This window comes from Amblyomma americanum, chromosome 8 (assembly GCF_052857255.1).
Source record: "Amblyomma americanum isolate KBUSLIRL-KWMA chromosome 8, ASM5285725v1, whole genome shotgun sequence".
Lineage (NCBI taxonomy): Eukaryota > Metazoa > Arthropoda > Arachnida > Ixodida > Ixodidae > Amblyomma > Amblyomma americanum.
In genome coordinates, this window is record NC_135504.1 from 97774174 (window position 1) to 97782361 (window position 8188).

Below are 8188 nucleotides of genomic sequence, written 5' to 3' on the forward strand. Positions count from 1 at the left end.
AATTTGCTCTACCTCCTTTTTCTACAAGAAGCATGCGAACATATCGGCTTCGATTTCAGAACTGAATAAACACTTCATAACCACAGAGCGGCTATCCTTTCGTAAAGTTTGTTGCGGTTCATTGAAGTGAACTAGAGGAACTGAGATCAATATTCGTTACTTGCATTACATAAAACAAATGCTATTAACAATACATAACGTGACACTGTAACTTTTTTTTCCGTTTCCAGCCGCAAAACTTCTAGAATAGCTCACTACAATAGTTTTCTACTTCAACAAATCCTCTCTCTCGGCAAGGTTTCACAGCTGTTCGTTAAGATATGCTTAATGCTGCCAGGAGGAACAGCTTTGCTTTACTTCTCCGCTTTACTCTTTTCAGTGGGTTGAGACGATGTCGATAACCTAGGATGAAATAATGTCCACCGAATTGAGTTATGAACAAACCCATCGGTTATAATACAAGGTTCACCAGATTTTAAAAAATCTCGAAGGAAAAAGTGTAACAGGGCACATCGTTTGCCACCCAAAAATGTTCAGTTAGAGGCGCGTTTGGCCGCAAGACTGTTACCATTGTTATCACTGATTACGCCTTGAAAGGTGCAAATAAGAAACGAAAGTAACCAGGCACTTCTTTGAAAAACGCTTAGGAAGTCCATGTCTATCTCGGCTCTTCTGTGCGTTTGAAAAGCTCCTACTACAAATCTTTCCTCTCTAAAGACCTGTACACAATGAATCGTGATTAGGATCCGTTTAAGATCGTGATTTCCCTCTAGATTTTTATTTTCCTCCTTCATCGATGCCAGCAGGATGCCACGCTATCGCTCTGGCTAGGCGCCGACAACTAACGAACAGCAATAGCACAAAGGTGGCCTCGCTTTAAATAGCGACGAACGCCACGAAGCGCAAAAAAAGGATGAATTTGGCTTCAGAATCGCAGTATAATCTCAGCCTAAAATTCTACGCGCTATCACTCAAACCTCTTGATATATTATGGGCGTGCTTGGGAGTTGGGAGATTATCTCTCATCCATGTTATTTACAATCAACACTCGCAAATTTTAGCAAGGTAAGGAACTAACTTCAGACGATTCTCATTTGTTGTGTTACTAATACTTTACTCTTGAAGGAGCTGCATTCTCCACTGACAGCTTCAAAGAGTGCCTTCAGTGGGAAATGAGAGTTTACAAAAGAACACGTTTGCTTTCCGAACACATATACATTCCTCTTTTTATAATGCATTCCCAGCAGGCTTCAGAACAATAAATGTTATGGGGCGTGTGTCGGGGCGTGTCGGGAGGTTTAGTTCTACTTTCGTTAGAATGACTGTTCCTGTGAAATTTTGTTTCCGCCAGTAGAAAAGTGAACCAATGCCAACCCATCAAAAGTACTCGTCTTGGGTGGTCAAAGGTAGCAAGAGTGAAGGGGGTATAGTAGAGTAAATCGACCAAAAACTGATTTTTTGATTTCATCAATAAAAAATTAGACACACTGTGGGGAGCAAAACAGTGCTGCAGCGAGCGGGTAGGAGGGCTCTAAGCCATTTAAAAATGGCGCCAAAAACCGCGTCTCCTGGTATTTACAAATGACAGACGTGAGGGTTTGTTTACATGTTGTCTTCCGTCATTTTTTCAGTGTTTACTTAATTTTTATAACAAATATGGTTAGATCTGTTAAGTATATTCTCTTTTTGTTAAGTTGCGATTGCAATTTTGTCCACCAGGGATGCTTTTATAGCGAATCGAAGTCTACTGGTTGTTTTTTGTGGTGCGCACCTTCCGCGCGCGTTATTTGACGTTGTATTGCCGGGATTATTGCCTCATTGTAGTAAGAACGGCTGGGAAGTGGACGAGGAAGAGGAAGTTTCGCGGCAACCAATTTACAAGGAAAGAAACGAACGAGGCGCGTCGAAGTGCTAGTTTTCAAAAAGAGGGGTGAGTGCGCCATGTGACACCTTCAGCGTGGAAGAGGCTGCCGCTTCAGGATTTCGTTTCGTTGACATTGAGATCCTTTGAGAATTTCTACGATACTCGGCATTATTGCAAGAAATGCGGGAAAGGTGAGCTTCAGCTAAAGAAACAAATTGATGGGAGGAGTGGACTGGCGTGTACCATGAATGCCTGTTGCGATGAATGTAGTGCGACGAGCTCATTCAAGACATCTAAGCGATCACAAAGAGGCTTGTTTGAGGAAAATGAACGGTTTGTTTTTGCGCTACGGACATGTGGAAAGGACTGCTGGCTGGCCGTGTTATGCGCTGTTATGAACATGCCTCCGCCGCCTACGAAATTTGCGTCGTACACTGCGCGCCTACTTCATGCAACAGCGACAGTTGCTTCACGAAGCATCATCCGGGCCGTTGACGAGGTGAAGGCTGACATGCATGGCAGTTTCCAGCCACAAGAAATCGCTGCTGCTGTGGATGGAACCTGGATGAAGAAAGGGCATTCATCCCTGCACGGTGTCCTCACATTCATTTCAGCTGACACAGGCAAGGTGCTAGACTTCGAAGTGGAGACTAAGTTCTGCTATCTGTGTTCGCAAAATCTCCACACTGACAGCAGCCAAGATGAGTGCAAAGCAACATACATTGGAACGTCTGGAGGTATGGAAGCTGCTGTTGCTGTGAAGATTTTTGCGCGGTCTGTTCAAAAACATGGATTGATGTACACCATATATATTGGTGACAGGGACAGCAAGGCATACTTTGCTGTGAAAGAAGCAAAACCATTTAGCAAAAACATTGAAAAGAACGAGTGTGTCGGCCATGTGCAAAAGCGTATGGGAACCAGGCTTAGAAACCTGAAGACTTGTTTAAAAGGTAAGAAGCTGTCAGATGGACTTCCACTATCTGGGAGAAGCCGTCTAACAGCGAAGGATATTGACTCCCTACAATTTTACTACGGCAAGGCCATTCGTGGGAACGCTGATAGCTTAGAAAGCATGCGAAAGGCCGTGTGGGCAATCTATTTTCATAAGTTATCCACTGACGAAGAGCCCAACCATGGGCTGTGCCCCAAAGGAACCTCATCATGGTGTGCGTACAACCGTGCCCACAGTGAAGGTAATACTGAGGCATATTGCCATAAAAACAGCCTGCCAACTGCTGCTCTGGAAGCAGTCAAGCCAGTGTTCCAGGTTTTATGATCACCAGGCCTTCTGAGCAAGTGTCTTCACGGCAGGACACAAAACACCAACGAGTCAATGAATCAGCTGATTTGGTGCCCCTGTCCGAAAACAATATTTGTTGGCAATGACACGTTGAAACTTGCCACTTGCGATGCTGTGGCATGATACAATGACAGCAATCAAGCATGAATCGCTGTTTTGGAAACACTTGGCATCACGCCAGGAGTGTTCTGTACAGTCGGTCTGAACCGGTTTGACAAGGAGCATGTTGAAAGGGCTGAGTTCCGAAGCTCATCGGAAAGCAAGGAGCATCGCAGAAAAAAGAGAACCATGAAGAAAGGCTTCGGGGAAGACACCAAAAATCTAGAAAGTGTATGTACTCTGCCTGTATATTTTCAACTGTTGTAGTGAAGGTGCAAACATAAAAATGCGTTTTTCTCAAAATCACTATCAAATTTTTCGGAACTTGATGTACCTTTTCTGGAAAATACACAGCCGATTACGCTTAAGTTTTCCCAGATTATACTCACGTCTCTTGCAAGTAATGTGAACCTATATGTTTGAAAAGATCAGTCAGTTATTTTTAAAAGAAAAAAAAATATTACTAGAAAGACCCTCTACGGTACGAGGCATGTGACGGCAATATTTTTTTTCTTGTGACGTGAATGCGGGAAAGCATTTTTTAAAAGTTCAAGATAAACCCAAAGATATACGAAATTATGTGCTAAATTTCACGCTCATGCTGTTTCTTGTTTCTGAGAAAAGGTATATATTATTTTCCATCATAGCTGAAAATTTGGTTCTCATATACAGAAAAAAGGGGCTTCAGTTAAAAAATTGCACCAATTAAGGCCAACGCTATTCGTATTGAGAGCGCTGAATTTCGCACTAATATATAGAACAGTTGTAGAATTATAAAGCTAAAACCAAGATGGCTCATGTACACTACCATACCCCCTTAAGTACTCCTTAGCCGGTTAAAAGAAACGTTTAATAGAGATGTTCATTTTTTAAACAACATATTTACATAGCAATAATTCTATCGACCCTGCTCTTCACGGTTCCTATCCCCAAAATAAACTAATACATTTAAATTATATTCTACTTTATACTTCCAACAGCACAGCTAAACATACCCTAGAGCCGACCACTCAGTAGTAAGACAAATGCAGCCGCGAATTCCAGTGTGCGTGCAAGAAAAAATGGTCAGATGAATTTCCGAAAAATTATTACCTCGAGTTTTTTTTTGCTGTATTGCGCCAATAAGAGTTTCACGCGTTATGTATAGATGTTTATGGTTACAGACGTTAATTTTAGTTCTTAGAACAGACACAGTAGCCTTGCAAGCCCTGCGAACGTGTTTTCATTCCACGAAGATACTGGCCTCCTCCTTGTACGAACACTGAACTAGTTTCCTGCTGGGGTTTTTTATGGTGAGCTTTTTTTAGTCTTTGCGGAAAGACGGTGACATATTTAAAAGCGGCGCACACACCACATTTCACTCCCAAGCGATTCATATGATTTGTTCATGGGCGCCAGGCGATGTCTTTTTTCAAGTTTCCCTCGGAGACGTTAAAGGGTCCCGGAAAAGGCTATTTGAGGTTCCCTATAAAATGCTCGCATTATGTAGAGTACAGGCCAACGAGCGTTCATGGCACGCACAAGACCTCAGAAGCGAGCCGATAGTTTACAATACAGTTTATAAAACTGCCCGCTGTCGCACCTAGCGGGGATCTGCGGGGCTGGGCTTTCGCCCTAATCCGCCCTCGTTACGTCAGAATACACGTCGTTACGTCATATAGCGCTCGTTACGTCAGCAGCGGACTGCTAGCATTGGTTCGCGCAACGCGGCATCCGGCGGAGGGGGCGAGTGCGAGTTGTTGGCGTAGCAGCGCCCACATTTCAGCGTGCGAAATGACGAGAGGAAAAGGAAAGGCGCGAAGGTCGAAAATTCAAATATTTGTCTACAGATAAGTGAGCTTCCACAAAACGCATATAACAAATTGATGATGGAGGATATTTGTGAAGCGTCGTCCGTTAGCTTCTTCGGCACATCGCATCTTTGGTGAGAGCCCCTTTCACAGCCCCTTTAAGTGCAATATAATTATTATTTTTAAGGTTGCCCTACGACCCTTTTCTAATTTTTACCGGAATCGATTGACGTCAGAGTGCACTTGCATAAATATTGTGACGTCACCAAATCCGGCAGCTGTCGCCGACTCTAACGTCATTAGGAATGGTGTAGTCCTGTTGGCTGGTCGACCGTTATGTCAAGGTGCACTTCAGAACTTGCGCCTAACGTGGCTGATACAACCGGTGCAAAACTGTTTGTAATTCATTATTCACGCTGCTCATTGGTGCTTTGAACTCATTTTTATTTTTACCAGGCCCGTAAGCCTCTTTCAAGGCAGAAAATATGTTATCTGTACCAATTTCAGACACGACCAGGCTGTATTCTGGGCTCCGCGTGAATTAGTGATACTCTCGGAGCCAGAAGCGGGAAAAGGCAATGTGTACATCATGCATCTTGCATCCACAAGTTCTTTTTTGTGCTGTACGAAATGACTGAGTCGCTCAATGTTCACTTTTCCACCTTCTCCGAGGCCAGCTTGATTTATTCCCAGCACTGTGTTTCGACGACTCGCACTCCTCATAATTGTTGTAGTTACGTTTTGAGCACCGGTTTCGGGGTGTTTTTGACCCTTTTGTGAGTATGGTCCACACTAGTTTATCTTTATGTGTGTTCGCACATTGCGTTATCAAAACTTACAGGTTCACCTCAACAGCTTCTTTTGCCAACAAAGCGGAACCGAACAGCCTGCTGGCTGATTCCACGTGCCGCAAGTTTCATTGTCGGTTGGCTGGTGTCTTGCTTGAATGTGTAAGGTAGTGGTGTAAAGAAGCAGTAGTAACATAGAAACTGGCTTTTAATTAAAATAATTGTAAAAAGGAAGGAAAATATTTTTGCTGGCCCGGCATCTGCCATCGATACTGAAGCACCTGAGCTGGGGCAGCGGAAATAAAGGATAGCAGGTATAATGGAGAAATGAAATGAATGAGGTGAGGGGACAGGAATAAATTGGTTTTGGAGGGAAAGGAATCGTTGCAATATCCGTCCGGCATATCGGCGGAAACCCGAACCGCGCAGTAAAGAAAGCGATCAAGGAGGAAGTGAAAGAAGAAAGGAAGAAAGAGGTGCCGTAGTGGAGGGCTCCGGAACAATTTCGACCACCTCGGGATCCCCAACGCGCACTGACATCGCACAGCACACGGGCGCCCCCGCATCTCGCCTCCATCGAAACACTGCCGCCGCGGCCGGGCTCGAACCCGGGAACCGCGGATCAGAAGCCGAGCATATTAGATTTTTCGGTACCCTTGGCGCCGTGCGCGCACTTGGCCGGCTAACATAGAAAGTTGGTTTTGTTTTTCCGACTGGTATTGTTAGCTGAACATGTTGTCATCAAATATTATGTTGCATATGTCGTTAGCTGGAAGGTGTTAAATGGAGAATTAAACAATGAATGACTGATCTTTCAGATAAGTGTTGATATTTTGACCAGGAAAGAGCCGAAATTGAGGAGGCACTGAACGCTATCTTTCATTATAATTATCGCACTCATTATTTAAAGCAATTCAAGTTTTAGACCCTATATCAATTCTGCGCTGATAATTACCATAGACTGTTTCACGGTTCCAAAAATGCATGTTGGCGTCCAGACACTGAGCAAGAAAAGGCCAAGATTTTGTCGCCATTCCTTAACCATACTTGAATTAACCACAATTACATTGGCGAGAAGGCTGAAACACGGTGCATAACACGAAAATCAGAACAGCTTACTGGGTACAATGCAACTATATTAGACACAGGGACGAAAGCGTCCCGTTGAGTGCTTCCGCTGCAATTTTTATGTTTCGTAACATATATGTCCGCCGTTAAATGGGCTCCAGCCAGCAACACTCACCAGAACTGGTTAATGAAACTCTCTCGTACAAACGTTTCTAGAAACTGACTTGGCCGAGAACTACAAGGCTTAAACACTCTAGCAGTGAAACAATGAAGCAGCCGCTAGTGCTCGTGATTGCGGAACGGCTTCTCTCGAGACGTAATGAGTACGTTAGAAGCTAGATAGGGTGGTTACGCCGGCTGTAAAACCTTTGTGGTTGTTCCAGAACTTGGTGTTTTTATAGTGTTGAGCACGACCTGAGTTTCCGTGTTGTATGAAAGTTGGAACTCTGATTCCTACTGCACCGGAATATGAGAGTCCTGAAGCGTTTCCTCGCTGATGGCTGGAGTTAACATCATGCAGGCGGGTGAGTAGTTTGCGAAAGCCTACACTTATTCTGGTGCAACGTTTCGGTTATTATGCCAGGAGCAGACACGTACCAATTAAGACGGGAGGGGGGGGGGCGGTAGACTGAGGCAGTGAGCCATCTCCAAAATCAAGACTCCCCCCCCCCCCCCCTATTCTCTCATAACTAAATTTTTAGCAATGATTTTGCTCGGCATGGGCTGACGAGCACAGCCTCCTTTTGCAAGATACTTGCTTGGCCGGTCCCGAAAAAATATCCCCGCTAAGTGCCCGTCTATGGGAGAAGGAAATCGTTACCGTCATTAACGTGTCTAAAACGTCCCTTGATCTAGCGCGTACCCAAACTCTAAGGCGCACATATTCGACGCGCTGTTATACGTATGCAGCCGATTATAGTGCACACGCCTTTTCGAGGTTCGATTTTTATTCAAAAAGTGCACATTGTAGTCGAATAAGCACCGTATTTAAAAACATGCAGTGGTGATTCGGCCTCAAATAGAAAGTGGTCTGCCTGTAAGAATAGGCTTGCATGGCAAGATCTCTCAGGACTGCGGTTTTCTCATCTGTGCCTAGCTCATTTATGCTTTTTGTTTTCTTTCCCAAGTGCGTCGTTAATGACTGTGATTACAGCGCTCATGGTTTAATCTACCTAGGACCAGGCAAGAAACGCAGGTGTAGTTATCATGAGAACTATAAAGCCGTTTCGGAACACAATTAGGTTTAGGGCTGATGTTGTTCTGAAGTGTACTAACA

General features: G+C 44.2%; 1 pseudogene; it reads left to right on the forward strand.

The window, feature by feature from the left end:
- Positions 1 to 2264: 2264 nt before the first annotated feature.
- On the forward strand, positions 2265 to 3533 carry LOC144102636 (uncharacterized; annotated as a pseudogene).
- Positions 3534 to 8188: the final 4655 nt, after the last annotated feature.